The 15,997-nt window shown below is 40.6% G+C and overlaps 1 protein-coding gene across 1 annotated transcript in view; it reads left to right on the plus strand.

Moving 5' to 3' along the window:
• LOC145994793 (ras-GEF domain-containing family member 1B) overlaps window positions 1-15,997 on the plus strand; it is an 802,930-nt gene that overhangs the window by 36,969 nt on the left and 749,964 nt on the right. The window contains exon 2 of the mRNA XM_083131080.1: window positions 14,067-14,108. The gene's annotated coding sequence lies outside the window, so the exon portion shown is untranslated. The remainder of the gene's footprint in view (window positions 1-14,066; window positions 14,109-15,997) is intronic.

The following is a 15,997-nucleotide window of genomic DNA, read 5'->3' on the forward strand; positions in this document are numbered from 1 at the left end:
TACTATTTCCTGAAAGGCGTTGTGTGTGTTGCCTAACTTTGCGGCGGTGGTAGAAGTTTCCATTGAAAATTTGCTATTAAAATCCACTTATCGCCGTAGAGTTAGGCAACACACATGACGCATTGCAGGGAAGCGAATATTTCAGGATATAGGTGTCCCCATTTGTATTGCCGATGACTGTACATTCATGCTTAACAAGAGTTCGAACGTGGGACATTTTGCCAGGTAGCGAGAAGACTGGCTATAGATGGATGCATGCGATTAAGTTGTTTAACATTTTTCATTTTCCGAACGTAGACAAATGAAATTATTATTTATATTAGTTCTGTAGGTGATGGTGAAGGGAAAATGGGAGTTTTGCCCTCAGATTGTGGCTGGCAATACTAAAATTCAGATAGTCTTGACTACCTCACTGGCCGAGTGTGTTGTAGGTCGACACCATCGGAGGTTCTAGGTTCGAGTCTCGGCCCGGGCAGGCGTGCTCCTTTGAGTGCGACGTCATCAGTTTCGTTTAATTATCATTCGTGCTTATCGTCGTGATTAATATACATATGAAGAAAAGCGACGCGGAATGCTAGGAAAATGCATAAATACCCAACTAGCATTGGCTCTCGGCGATACTTTAGACCTGAAAATATGATCCAGATAATCTCTCTCTCTCTCTCTCTCTCTATATATATATATATATACATATATATATATATATATATATATATATATATATATATAGGGTGTTTTTTTTAGAGTAATAGAACTTTGCATTGAAATAAAACACACAAAAAATAAGTTTGAAGCCAATTGTGTTTTCATTTGAAAGATAACTTTCTGACATTTACTTTTTGAAAATAATTTCCGGCATATGTCCACCACGACTAGCTGTGATGAACCGGATTCCATCGGTCAAATTTTGAACTACTTTTTCAAGTAATTGGGAACGTATGTCGTTAATAACACGAGTTATGTTGGCTTCCAAAGCGTCAATTGTTGCTGGTTTATCAGCATAAACCAGAGACTTTAGATATCCCAAAGAAAATAATCCAGTGGCGTTAGGTCACATGATCTTGCTGGCCAATTCACTGACAGCACCGATATTTCCGAAGTGCTCTATACGTTTGGCGAACAGAACATTGATTTTGGAAATATATTTCCACAATTTGTAAACGTTGTTGCGGCGTCAGTCTTTCCATGATCATTTGCCAATGCTCACTGATATGAAATGACAAAACAACATGTCATCAAAACAAAACAAATGACAGCTATCCCTATCGAAAGTTCTATCACTCTTAAAAAAACACCCTTTATATATATATATATATATATATATATATATATATATATATATATATATATATATATATATAATGTGTGTATGTGTGCCGAGTAGTAACACTATTTTTTATTCATTCTATGTCTATTCCTTTCTTCCTGTGTCATCATGTTAGCTATTTTTGTGGGCAGCCCCCTCTCCCCTAGTAGAGACGCCCATGCTGCCAAGACCCTCCATTTCTTCCAGTTTTCCACTAAGGCTTAATTTACAGTAATTTTGGCGCCAAGTTTACACATTGCAAAATTCCAGCATTCCGCTTGGAATGTAATTAATTTGGCCCACGAAGGAGAAAAATTGGAAATTCCTTATTCTATTTCTAAAATTTTAGTCGTGATACCAAGAAGATATCGATAATGTTAATGGTTGCTCTTTTGTCGTACCGTGAAAACAATTACGCCTGTACTTGTGTGATATAATCGAAATGAACAAGTGTGAGAGCGATGTGCAGGCGGCATACACCGTTACTACATGTGATAGGCACACACGTGAAACGTGTCTTTTGCGATTTGATAGTTCCGCAACTCTACATACCCCCTCATTTCTTCATTCCCATTACAATCTGACCATCGAAGCAATAATATCTTGCCCGGCAGATAAGCTTTTAATTTTAGATACAGTGGCGTACATGTATGATGACCCCCTCTCAGTAGCGTAACTAACACGCTCTGCGGCCTCTGCAACTTTCAGTTGTGGCCCTACTCGTTTTTTTTTTTTATCTTTTCTTTCTAAAATATTAATTCACGCTTACATTTATATTAGACATATACAAATATGAAAATGCACACATGTAATTTGAATAAATATAAAAACTGGTACTGTAAACATTTTTTAAAAATTAGATATGACAATACACTGTTACTACAAAAATTACGATATTGTTCCAGTCCTCCGAGTTTTTTGATGGGAGCAAATTCTCTTGCTAGTTTGGTGAAGTCCAGTTTTCAAGCCGGATCGTTTTCGATACTAAACAGCGCCAGTCGACTAAATGTCACTCTTGTCATTGTGCTCTTCAAGTAAGTTTTAATCAATTTTAGCTTCGTAAACTACCTCTCAGTTCACTGGCGTACGTAGAGGGGGACTGAAGGAGCTACAGCCCCCTCCGAAATTTTGAGAAAATCAAAAATTACAAATAAATGCAGTGAAGAACTCTGGGAAAAAACAGTGGTAAATGTAACCCCTGATCTTGAAATGACCACTGATTGCTATTTTTGAAGGTGGAAAGTAATACATTTACGAAATATCTTATTGTGTATATCACCCCCATAGAAAGCAGCTATACACTATCCGCCTTTACAATTTCAGCCTCTCCCGAAATAAAATCCTGCATACGCCAGTGTCCCAGTTGATTAAGACGTCACAGTCACAGGTATGTTCAAATACAGCATAGGCTATACTAGTATAAGCAGTGCATACGTCAGGAATGCTACTAGCCAGAATTTTGTTTTCTGTCTAGAGGAATTCTAACGTTTCGCTGATGTTCGACGTTTTTTATCTTTATTATTATTTCAGTTTTGATACTACATTCCGAAAACAAACAATGTCTGTAGCTACAGTGCAAAATACGTTTCTCCCAGAAAATAGCAGATTCCACTAACTGTCTGTCTGTGCGTTCCGTTAGGGTGGTGGGGCTTAAATAGGTGAAGCTTTCTTTGATTTCTTTCATACTCTGAAATCTATTGTTTACTTGATTTACTACAATTTCTAAACGCAGTTGAAAAACGTATTTTTTTGCCTGTCGTCTACCCTTCAGCAACGCAATCAATGAAGAACTATTCAGCTAATGAAGGTTTTCTTCTAATCTGGTATTTCACTTTCTACTTTTCTAGCGATTAACATTTTCTGTTTGCAGTTTTAAGGACATAGAAATAAAGGGGTATTTTTTTATGAAGATTATGTGATGCTAATTATGAAGAACAAAAATTTGGAGCGCGGAAACCAGTATTTACGAATGTACAGCCGTTTGAAGTTGAGATATTGTCGTTTGAAATTGTTGAATCCAAATTTCCAACAGATTCCGGGCCCGCCCATGGTGTAATTGACCTACAGCCCCTACCGCTACCGCGGCCCCGCCGTTATCTATAGAGTCCCTTTTAAAGGCATGTTAGAAAATGGCCGGAGTCACCTGCCCCCAACACTATTCCTCACTGTTTTCCGCAGTGACAAATGAAGATACCAAAAATGAAGGCTAAAATCAAACCTAAGAAGGTAACTTACCTCTTTTTACCAAGGCCAGGCACTGAATTGCGTGTCGAAGTTAAATTTGTAAGTCCAAAAATGAAGTATGTCCTACGTTGAAAGTCCTTGTTGTCCTTTTCCACAGAATGCCACCCTCCACTCCCTTCCCATCATAAAAATAAGAAGTCGCAAATTATAACATCCCACAAGTCATTTAGAAAATATAACCCTCTTCTTTACGGTCTGCAGTTGCCAAGAAGAAATAATTAATTAAAATCTCTGAAGTCGCTTAAATGAAATCCAATGTCTGAAATGTCCAACCCGCCAATATATCACACAAATAACATATCGCAATCGCAAATGTTCCCATTGCACAAGTCGATCATAAGAAAAAAAAAGACAAAAATCAGACTTGCGCCTGTGACATGAATTCATGATAAGTAATCTTCAGACTTGCGAATGTGACATGAATCCATCATCCGCCATCATAGAAGATCTGAAAAACCTTTTTGACGTTACGCAAGGAATTTTTTTTTTTTTTTTAAAAAAAAACGTAAGTTCCGTAGCACGTAGATCTAAAAAATTAACTTCCGCGCTATTTGCAAACACTGTTTGTTATGAGGAACTAAATATTTTGACGATAATATTTGAAATGTGCCTGAAATCGAGGGAGTAGGGATACCGGAGCCGTCGCGGGTCGATACCCGGTGGAGGCACATGGTGGTGAGGATCCCACTTTAAACTGTAGGCCCAGTCCCGCTATCGGTACAGAAAGTGGATTTAAAGAAAAAAACTAAACTCAAGCATAGGCATTACATTGGGTCGTGTCAATAAAACTGGCCTAGTGCTTGTGAGCACATAGTAACATACAACGGCCTCAGAGTAAACTCCAAAGAAGTTGATTGATTGATTTGTTGCTTCAAGTCCACTTTATGCACAGTTAGGCTAATCGGGACTGGACCTACAGTTTAAAGTGGGATCCGCTCCGAACATTTCTGCAAGGTTTCACGGACCACCTGCGAATGCATGGCGGCCTCTTGGGGATTCACGGATCATAGGTTAGGAACCCTTGGACATAAGCGACAGAAACTAAGAAATGGATTGCATATAAAAGTGCGGTGCTTGGTTGAAATCTGTGTATGGTGACCGCCGACCTCAGTTCAAGGCCAAGGCATTCGGTCACAGGGTGAGTGAGTTGAACACGTCTCGGAAGACCCTTCCAGTCCCAGGGTTACGAGGTCGCAGCTGACCCAGTGCTTGAACAGCGACCGGTATAACTTGCTGTCAGAGTTATGCAAACATATGTCCGAGACCGTAGAACATGTTAGTGGCACTTAGCAGGAGAGCGTTACATATTCGACTTGAAGCTCTCTAATTCGACGCTGGATGCGAAGTCGTGGCCAATATTGTTCGCGTCCTCTTGAAAATAATTCCTGTACACACGGTTTTCCAGTAAACATGTCCTGGACGACCGCTTATTGTTGTTGACGTTAAGTGAACAATGGTGCATGTCCGTGGAGTAGACATTACTGTCTGTTAGAAATTATCAGAGAGGAACAAACAAGCTGGTACGTAGGCAGGATGCTGTGTTCACTTGGGAAGGTAGCGAGAGACATTTCTCCGTATCTTCTCTTATCTACTTTTCTATTCTTCTCCCTCTCGCACGTCTATTGTCTGTTGCTTCGTCATGTTCTCGTCCTTGCTAATTTCTGCTGATTTGGTTCCGGGTTCGATTCCCTGTGGAGGCACATTGCGCCGTTGTTCGGATCCCACTTTAAACTGTAGATACCGTCCAAACTAGACCATCTGAGAATAAATTGGAAACTTTTTTTTGCCTTTCTTTAGTCTCATATTCTTTTAGTTTCTGTTGGTTCCAATCTTATGTATTCCTTTTCTATTGCTCAATCCTCCTGTTGCCCTTCTCTTTATTTGGCCCTTTATTTTTCTTATTCCTTCACTTTCCATTGTTTTATATTTTCTCTCGTTTCGCTCTCTCTGCTTTATTCTGTTTATCTCCATGATCTTTTAGGTTTCTTGTTCACTTCACGTGCATTGTTTCCTATCCGATTTCTCTATTTCCATTGTTCTTTCTCGGTCTCTCAATTTCTCTATTTGCATAGCTTTTCTTTGTCTTAATATCCTCCTTTATATCGTCTTCCCTCCTCTCTTATTCTATCTTTCTCTTAGTCTCTCTCCTGCCGGCCCCCGTGGCGGAGTAGCACTTCGCGCTACGACGCCAGGGGTCCCAGGTTCGAATCCCGGCCTGGGCATGGATGTTTGCGAGTGTATGTCTATTCATCAATTTCATCATATCATCACTCATCCCCATTTTTGCAATTAGCCAAAAGTGGCAGAAAAGCGAAGTAAAATAATCTAAATCTTCTTATCTTCAAGCAAGAAGACGTCTCCAGAGCATCGTCGATACGATCTCTGCATGGTAACATATTTCGAGATTGTCTTCAGTGAATCGTTGCCCAGGCTACACAACTGGGAAATATGAGATGTGGGAAAGGCACTTGTACCGTCAATGGACACCTTATCGACATACAGGGTGGTTTGATTGATTGATTCATTTGTTGTTTTAAGTCCACTTTATGCACAGGAAGGCTAATCGGGACTGGACCTACAATTTAAAGTGGGATCCGAACCACTGTGCATTGTGCCTCCACCGGGTATCGAACGACATACAGGTTAGCGCATATTGTATCTACCAATATAAGTTGGCAACCCTGTCCGTGCGCATACGCAGAAGTCTCCCATGGTTAGGCAGTTGCAAGTATGGCAATCAGTCTGACGCGGAATATTCACCTGTTCAGACATGAATCGTGGTAGTGGGTCCGTTCATCTGAACGGGTTCGTTTCAGGAGACTCAGCAAGTACTGAGACGACGGTCCAGTTAGTCTCCATCAGTGGCGGCGTTTAGGAGGGGCGAGGGGAAGGGCAGTTGCCCCCCAGTTTTTGCAACTTTTGCTCCTGCACTATGCTAAACCTTATCTACTAAGATAAAGTAAATTGTCCTTGATTCCCTAGTTTTGGCACTTTGGCCCACTAATTTTGGAACCCAATCGCCGTTCCTGGTCCCGTCAACCCGTGCCAGAGTGTCACTACATGATACAATGGGTCAGACAATAGAAAGCCAATGGCAGCGTCATAGGCGCAACCACGATTTTTTGTATGGGGTACAAGTACCAGGATAAACGTACCAATAATAATAATAATAATAATATTACTATACATAATATTAATAATATTGTTATTATAACATTATTATTATTGATTTGCTTTAATTTACTTCACTTCTTGAGCCCCTTTTGGCTAATTTGCGAAGATGGGAATGAGTGATGGCATGAAGAAAATGATGAATGGATACTCGCAAATATCCATACCCAAGCCGGGATTCGAACCCAGGATCAACATTATTATTATTAATATTAGTAATGGTAGTATCAAAGACGTTATTCTCCTCGTAAATTACGCAAAAAGGGGGTAGAAGTTTGTGCTAAAGCACTTGTGTTCAAACAAACGATTTGAATTATTTTTTTTAACACGTTCAATTTCACATTAATAACGGAAAACAAGTACATAAAGTATTTTTGAAAGACAGAAAATGCTTGTTAAATGCATTCCAAATATTTTTTTTTCATTAATATAACTTTCATGCATGATATAGTATATGCAACGTGGAGTGACGTGGACACTAAATTGTGTACATATTCAAAGTTTCTTTAATAAGTATTATATTTAGCATATATTATTTAACATTACACAACCAATTCATCAATCTCACAATAAACCAACAGCAAAAGTTACATAAATTGTCTCTCAAATATGCACGCTCCCTTTCCTCAAAATAATTGTTCATGCATTTAAAACAAAATCAATTAAGACTAGTCTTATTTCTCTCTCTGGTGATTTACAATGCATTACAGCGAACAAAGAAAAATTGGGAGCGAAGAGTGCAAGAAAATTTCTGGATCCAATATTTTTGCAGGCTGAAGTCAATATTAATTTAATAGTGTGCAAATAATTTCACGGAACGCCATGGCATCTATATCACAAGTTTTGTACCTCACCGATGGTGTAGTGGTAAGTAACATTGTCGCCTTGTAATCAAGGGATCCCTGGTTCGATACCCGGTGGAGGCACATAGTGGTTCGGAACCCACTTTAACCTATAGGCCCAGTCTCAATTAGCCTTTCTGTGCATAAAGTAGACTTAGAAAAAATCAATCAATCAATTTTATAACTTATTTTCATTTAGATCGTTCGGCACCCAGGGCTGTCTCCCACCTTCCCCTAGCTACGGTTCTGAACTTGATAAGCCTAAGAAAAGCAGGTATTGCGAGCGATGCGAGCAAGAAAATTTTACGAAAAGTATTTTTATTTGCATAATATTTGAAGTTGTGGGCGGTAATTGCCAGACTTGCATCTGCCAAAGCATGGGAGACTTATGCGCATGCGCACCTACGTTCCGACAAGGTTGCTAACTCATATTTCTAGATACAATATGCGCCACCCTGTATATATCGTGGTAACAAATTCTAAGATACTTACTTGAAGTATACCCAAAACTGCAACGTTGCCGGTACTGTAAACGGTTAGTGGGCTTTCAGACTCTCCACTGAAGTACCCCAGTTCGAATCGAAGCCTGGACATGCCTCATCAATTCCATCCAATTACCACCCACTATGATTGTCGTAGTTATAGCCATGCCTAAATCTAGATAACGAAAACTAAATACAAAACTGCAATGTTACCTCATAGTAGTTGCGGTGCCAGACTTTCTCCTGTGGGCCACTAGATGGGCGTCCAAGATTTGACTGTACTACGTCTTTTAAAAGAAAATGTATTTTGATATTTACTGTTACCAAGGCAGAATTTATTATTCAATAGTAAGAAGTTTAAATTTTCGAGTATAAAAATCATACACTTTCAAATGTTGCATTGAAAATGTATTTAATTGTAGGTTCGCACAACATGATTTATGTTAATAGGAAATAATAATTTAAAAAATGCTGCGATCTTTGTGCGAGTAGATTCGTCGGGGATTTCCATTATGTTAGAAGAGTGCACTCCAAAACAGAGATCATGAGTTCGAATGTTCTTAGGTATTCATCATTAACCTTACGTTTCTTTAAACTGGTCACGAAATTAAACTAACTATATTTTGACATTGTGAGCTCTGGCCCTCCTTTGGCGCCGCCCCTGCCTCAGCTGGCGTATTGTTAATAACGTCGTCGCCTTGTGATCAAGGGGTCTCGGGTTCGATACCCGGGGGAGACATAGTGGTTCGGATCCCACTTTAAACTGTAGGTCCAGTCCCGATTAGCCATCTGTGCATAAAGTGGAATTAAAAATTCAAAGCAAACCTTTTTTATCTTTCAGGTTCGTTGCTGTAACAGACCGAATCATTTCGAAATCGCGCATCTCTTAACCTTGACGCGTATCATTGCAGTCCATCGTCAAAGAAGTCGTTCCGGCCGCTGAATTTCCCCCTGCATTTCTTTCCTGCGCGTTATGGTTCCAAACCATCAGAAATGCGGAAAGAGAGAGAGCATTTTCTTTTTTTCCTCCTCTTGTTTCTTCTGCTCTCGCTTGCCCTGGCACGTAGTCGTTTCATGTTCTTTAGTCTTCTTCTTCCTCAGCTTTTGATTCTTGCGGCTGCCAGAGTCACGTTACGTACGAGCATCAACCGAAGTTAACCATGCAGAATTGTTTCTATCCTTCTCCCCTAACTCTTTTTTCTCCTTCTGTTCCTCTTGTCTGTTCAGCTGCAGTCTGAAACTAATTGTTACAGTGGTTCCGGAACTCCCAATCTAGTTTTGAAGCCAGTTTGCGTGTTCTTTTACAAAATTGTTTCAACTTTTTACACATTAGTTTTAAGCATTCTTCAGAATTGTTCGAAACACTTTTAATTGAGCCTATTTTTTCACATCAAAGCGTGACTCTTACATGTATCAAGACAACATACGTACCCACCTACTCGAACCCTTGAAGTGCAATACACTAAACGCACAAGTTCATAATCCACTTCTTAATTTCATTGCTTTAGTTTTATCTTCAAAGCTCTGTAGATTGTCTTTTTCTGATTTTGCTTCCTTCAGAAATATTATCCTACTGCGGAAGACGAGACTGTATCGAGAGGACGAATCTACTCGCGATAGGGGAGCAGGTAGAAACATGCACGAAACAACGCTATAGGTTTCAGATCAGTACTTTGTTTGTATGTGTTGTTTTGCTTTGTTTATTAACGCTCGCTTTGTTGTTTCTGATGGCTGTTAGAATTCTTTAACTCCCATTCTCAACGTGTATGATACTTCAATGTTGTTTCAGCACCAGACGATTTTCACAGAAACTGTTTCCCTTATTAGTTTCACCCCTATTTTGCCACTGGACTCGACCACTCGGCGCATGCGCAGTTGCGTTGATATTCGCAAGTAAAGCAGATGGGCAGGACCATAGTACCTGCACCAGTTTCTCTCATTTTCAATTTTAACTTCCCTTCTTCTACACATCGCTGTTACCTTCTTGTATATCTTCATGTTGTATTGTTAGCAAGTCTTAACCCATTTACAGAACTCTTGAAGTGACTCTCTACTTCTTGCACACCCTACTAAAAATTATAAGTATGTGTAAGATAACCACTTGCATAATTTTGTATTTAATTTATTTTGCGTCACTTTTCTCTCATTTTATGGTTAATCGGCTAATCGCGACGATGATTACAGTTCTGAACTTGTTATAACGTCCTTTGTTGTCCCTATCTGAAGGAAACCCGTAGCAGCAAATCCTTGGGCGTAGTGGACACGGACAAAGGACGACAAGTTCGGAGTTGCTAAGGCTCTTGCCACTGTCTCTATATCAAACAGGACAGGTGGAAGAGGGGCACGTGGATATTCTCTGCTCTTTTTTACACTCATGGTGTCATCCTTCTCCCACGAACTTGGAGAGACGATGAATGCCCTGAGAGGCAGCCGAGAAGGAGATGAGCAGCGGATTCAGTTGTCAACTGTGGCACGCGATGTGGTTTCGGCAGGAAGAGGGATGGGGTAAGATCATATGCGCCTTGTAAGAACAGTTGATGAAAATGATGAAGAGACACCACAAAAGGAAATGGTACTAGATTCTAGAACCTAAACCAGCAAGCGCCTGAGTCTACCACTCAGCTCACTTGGTCACCGGTCGACCGGCATGGCGGAGTGGTTAGCACAGCGCGCAACGACGCCAGGGGTCCCTCGTTCAATTCCTGGTCTTTGTGAGTGTCCTTTCATCATCTCATCAGTCTCATCGTCGCGATTTCCAAAAGCGGAAGAAAAGCGGCGCTAAGTAAAATCGCACAACCCGGTCGGCGAGACGAAGATGTCTGCTTCTATGAGCCGAAATGACCACTCTCTGACTTGTGATCGGATAGAAGTACACGATTTACATAAATAATGTTTGGAGAGGCTGCACGCGTCTCCTTCCCACACTGATCTTGCCGGGGGGAGGAGGGGGGCAGGGATGCGGACGCTCCCTGGTCGAAGAGTCCGTCCCCCAGCAAATAAGAAAATGTGACTGCTTCCCTCTCGTTTTATCTGGCTCAGTTATTGCATGCCTACCCTAAGGGTTGTCCATTCCCAAGACTTAATTTTCCCGTTTAGTAACGTAACAGTACATTCTGCTGCATATAACTACTCTTCCTTGTCATTTCCGAGTAAATGAATCATGTTTCCTCCGTTGTTCTTGACATACGAGAGGGAAAGAGCCAGAAGTCATCTTCATGCATGTGGCAGCATTTGGGGCAGTGTAACATGTCTTCCCGTTCTGCCAGCGAAACCCGACACCGTGGATTCTGTATCTCCCTTCTCGCATCTCCCGCAATGAATCTGTAACGCTTTCTTGCACATGCGACCTTGCTCCTGTGTGGTGCCTTCGGTCTCGTCGACTTTTACCTGTGTCCTTGCGTCTGCTCCAGGAAAACACAATTCAAGAAAGAACCGTGACAGGTTCAGTCTTGAGTTGGTCCTAAAAATTCCTTATCTCAAATTTATCAGTCACGGTTGGGCAGCTACATACAAAATCTAGCCCTTGCTACTTTTCCGTACCCGGATTCCCCATGCTGCCAGCAAATATAGAAGTTTCTCTTCTACAAATCTGCAAGACTCTCTTTAGAAAGTTGCATCGGTGGTCGAGTACATTGAATGAGCCACTGACCATCTAGGTTTCGAGTTCGATTCCCGGCCTAAGTAATGGTGTTTTTTTTTTTGTGAGTGTTCCTTCCTCAAATTTATCTAATTTATCATTCATGGTCATCGTCGCGATTAGAAAACAAAGCGATGGAAAGAGAAAATACAAACTCTCTCTCTCTCTCTTTCTCTAGTAGATAGCATCTGTTGGTACACTGTAAGAAGTTGGTTGGAGAAATGAATCTCTCTCACGCTTCTTTTTCCTGAGAGAGAGAGAGAGAGAGAGAGAGAGAGAGAGAGAGAGAGAGAGAGAAAGGAATAAAAGTGGATTCTCCATGTCCTTTTCCTTTCTTCCTCCCTCTCCCTCCCTCCATTTGTCTCTGTATCTCTCTATCTCAATTTCACGTGCAACCCTACTATCCTAAAAAAAACACAAAAAAAAGCAGGGTTGTTTTTAACTTCTATTTTACAATTAGCTGTAATCAATGCAATTTGAATGATTTGCTTTTGAAAACTACCGGGTGATCCGTTTGAAATGTCAGAAAAGTAAACCGTTGTGTACAATAGGTTAATGTACGTATCTCTGAGCAGTTTATTGTAATATATGCAGAAAGGATGTAAATTTTGAGTGAGTGCAGGTTTACAGACTTCAGCCATGTGGCTGTACTAGTGTGCATATAACACTCGAAAATTTCACATTCCATACGATACATTGAGTGCTGTTGTGGCGTGACCACTATAACTTGACAAGTTTAAAAACAAGACGCTGCAAATAGCTTTTGCGCACCTCACACCACATTTCCCCACTCCCTTCTCCGCGGCGACGTTGGTTCGCAGTGTTGCAACCTGGAGGGAGCGGAATGGTCTGAGTATTTTCAACGAAATTTGTATTCGCTTTATCCTTGGCTGTTTTCTACCTGTCAGAGATTCAGCTCACCTTTCGCCAACGACTCTTTTCCTTCTTTTAAATGCGAAACCATCCATTTAGATACTCCCGTGGCGGCGCTTGTGGACTCGATAACATTATACTTAAGTTTATGTAACTCCTTCTGATTTCGCAAATATGTTGCAACATTGTAAACAATTTATCTGGCCTGTCCTCTAAGGGGCTTTCCAGAGCAGATTGTGGATTTCGTTCGACCCGGCATGATTTGATTTTTGCATTTCAAAAATATTCAGCCAAGAGTAAAGAGCAAGAATATTTCAATGCTTTAAAAAAGAACACAGGCAAGCGTGTTATCAGATTGCCTTCTCGTAGTGATTGTTGTACGATAAACAAAATAACCCCCACCCCAGTCGGCTTTTTTTTTTTTTTTAAAAAAAAAAAAAACCAGGCCACTGCTCGATGTCGCATTCAAAAATGAAGTCATTCGCCCTGTAGTTTCTCTTCGTTATAAACCTTAAGGCGGTGCGAAATACTACAGTTTACGATCCGCGCACGCACGCATTTTCAAAGACCGGATTAAATCAAATGAACCACTGATAAAGTGATATAATATGAGCCGGCACCGTCAATCTACACAGTAAAAATAGTTTGTCATATTTGTTTTAGCTTAATTTTGCTGAGTTGGCACCACTGGCACTCTCAAGGACAGACCAGTACGTAGGAGAGTGGTGGGAGAATGACGTAATAGGAAGTGCTCCGCAGCGATCTGCGCATATTGGGACTTAACGTGTCAGGCTATATCTTTATCTACCATGAACGCTAGCACCACGCGGTTGACGTCTGTAACCGTCCACTCACTCAAAACTTACATCCTTTCTGCATTACAAACTGCTCAGAGATACTTACATTAACCTATTGTACACAACGGTTTACTTTTCTGACATCAAACGGATCACCCGATGTATTTATGGTCCCACTGCAATTTATAATGACTATTTTCAAGTAAGATGAAATATTCAAATTTAAATTTGAAAATTTTTGTCTCTGCGCCGAAGCGCGTATTTTATCCTTGTTATGAAACGAATTTATTCCGCATGAGAATTTACTAGTGCTACAGTTTTGTAATCAGGAATGCCGTGTTCAGTTCACAGAGAGGCACATATGAACACCCAGATTAACGGACTTTAAACCAATCTCGACAACTTTTGTGGTTAATACAGGGTGAGTCAAAAGCCAGGAACAAACCATAGGACTAATGTGTGTTTCAGGTGCTGAGATGGTGCTGACCAAAGACGAGCGTGTTGAAGTAGTACTGCTGGCTGGCAGTCGCAGTGCAAGAGATATTACTACAAAATTCAACCGTCTACACCCCGATATACTACACGACTGCAATATGCATGATTGGGTGTCCCTGAATTTTGACTCGCCCTGTATATTAATTACTGTATTCTGAATAATTATGACCTTTAAGTTACCTAGTATTATATTAACATATATGGTTTTCTTTTTTACAGTGGTGACCAATTACATGGCCTTCAAGAGGCACAATAATTAAGGTAAGATTGTGAAGAATGTTGCAAACTCACATATTTGTAAATTAAGATCTACATTATTTTTTTTGTTTGTACTAGCGTTTTCTGTATAAGCTTATGAGCCGTTGCTGAAATTTCTGTACCTACTTACGGAACGTCTCCCACCCTACTTGTCAACAAATCGAAATCAATTGACACCAATAGATAACTCTTAAATCACTTGAGATACAAAGGTGTTAGTGAACTGAAAAACTGCCTAGAACCATCTTACTGTGATAAATAACCTTGATCGTTACACTCGTCAGACTATAGAAGCCGAACAGTCGAAAGTAAATAAGCGATATCTGTTTAGCCTTCGATATTTCGGAAATTACAAATGCGGAATTCGGGGGACCGAAAATTTAAAATATATCTATTTCATGATTAGTAATGCTCGGCTGGAGCCTTGGCCGACGCTAGAGAAGCTGATTTCGAAATTTCCTCTCCTTTTTAAAAATCTATTCTAAATTCCAAATTTTGAAAAATTACATCCATGTAGAGTTCCGTCTCGGAATTGCAGGTGCAGGAATACCTAGCTTTTCTGTGACGTCACTCCAATCGACAACCCCCTCCTCCCAACTTTATTCAGAATTTTCCATCTGGCTGTAAATTTGATGTCAAAATCACCACAAATTGAGCCTGTGACAAAAATTTAGGGGATGTTGATTAAATTTGAGGGTGGATGGATACATCACTGAGGCCCCTATGAGTTTTTCCAGCCAAATTTGCAACTGCTTCTTCGAAAACAAATCATCCGATACAGGAAACGAGCAGTCACAATAGTAAATTAAGTGTAACTGTTAACGCTATGTCGCTATTCTAGCAAGTTGAAAACTTAACTGCCTGGATTGCTAAGCAAGGGTCGGAGTCATTGACTTCCAGTTTAGCACGAGCGACCGGGAAAGCAGGAAAAACCTGGATGTTCAGGGAATCGTATCGCGTTCCTCTTAATTCGTGAAAGTGGCGCGGATGAAAGAAAGGAGTGGGGCGAGGATATTGAAACTTGATTTCGAGGAAGAGGAGACTTGAAGAGATACAGCGAAGCGAAGAGGGCTGTTTAGGTGAAGATTCTGTCTCTCCGTGGCGCCAAAGAGAACAAAACGTCTTACTGGATGCAACAGGCTGCTTCAGGAAAGCATCCGTGACCTCCTGCAAATCCTTTCCTTACTTTTTATCTTTCACTTTTCCCACGTTTCTTGTAAACTGCAAATTCTTACCGTCGTGTTGTTGGAAAGCGAAAAGCATTACTGTGGGGTGGCGCTAAATCGTGAGCTTTGGAGCTTCTGCCCCCCTTTTTTATCAATTCGTTTCAGCTTCGCTTTTTGGAGCCAGGAATGCTTTTTCTCTTCGCAAAATCTGTGTATTGTGCACATGGGACATTCCACGAAAAGTGGTTCTACTTCTTGTCAATAACAAAATGAATTCATATGGAAATTATTATTGTTTCTAATTGCATTAAGGCTTAGATGTTTGCGAATGCATACAGGGTGTCTCAAAAGTAATAGCACAAACTGACACAGGTGAAAGTACACGATAATAGATGCAAAAAAGTCTCAGTAAACGTGGGTCTGCAAACGAGCCGTTTTCGAGATAATCGCGAATGTGTGATTACAAGCCACCACTGACTTCATTGTTTGTATACGTCGTCCTTGTTGGTAAAATGCTAATAATAATGTGCGAATGTGTGGGTACAAGCCGTACCACCTCTTGGAAATGTTCTGTTTGATTGCAACGCCACCTCTCGGAAATGTTCTGTTTGATTACAACGCCATCTCTTGGAAATGTTCTGTTTTGTAAACAAAGAGCAAACCTCGGTCCGCGCAGGTAGTAAAGCACTCGGTGTTTACAAAATGCAATCAATGATGGCTTGTAAC

Source organism: Lepisma saccharinum, chromosome 11, assembly GCF_977018435.1.
Source record: "Lepisma saccharinum chromosome 11, izLepSacc3.1, whole genome shotgun sequence".
NCBI lineage: Eukaryota > Metazoa > Arthropoda > Insecta > Zygentoma > Lepismatidae > Lepisma > Lepisma saccharinum.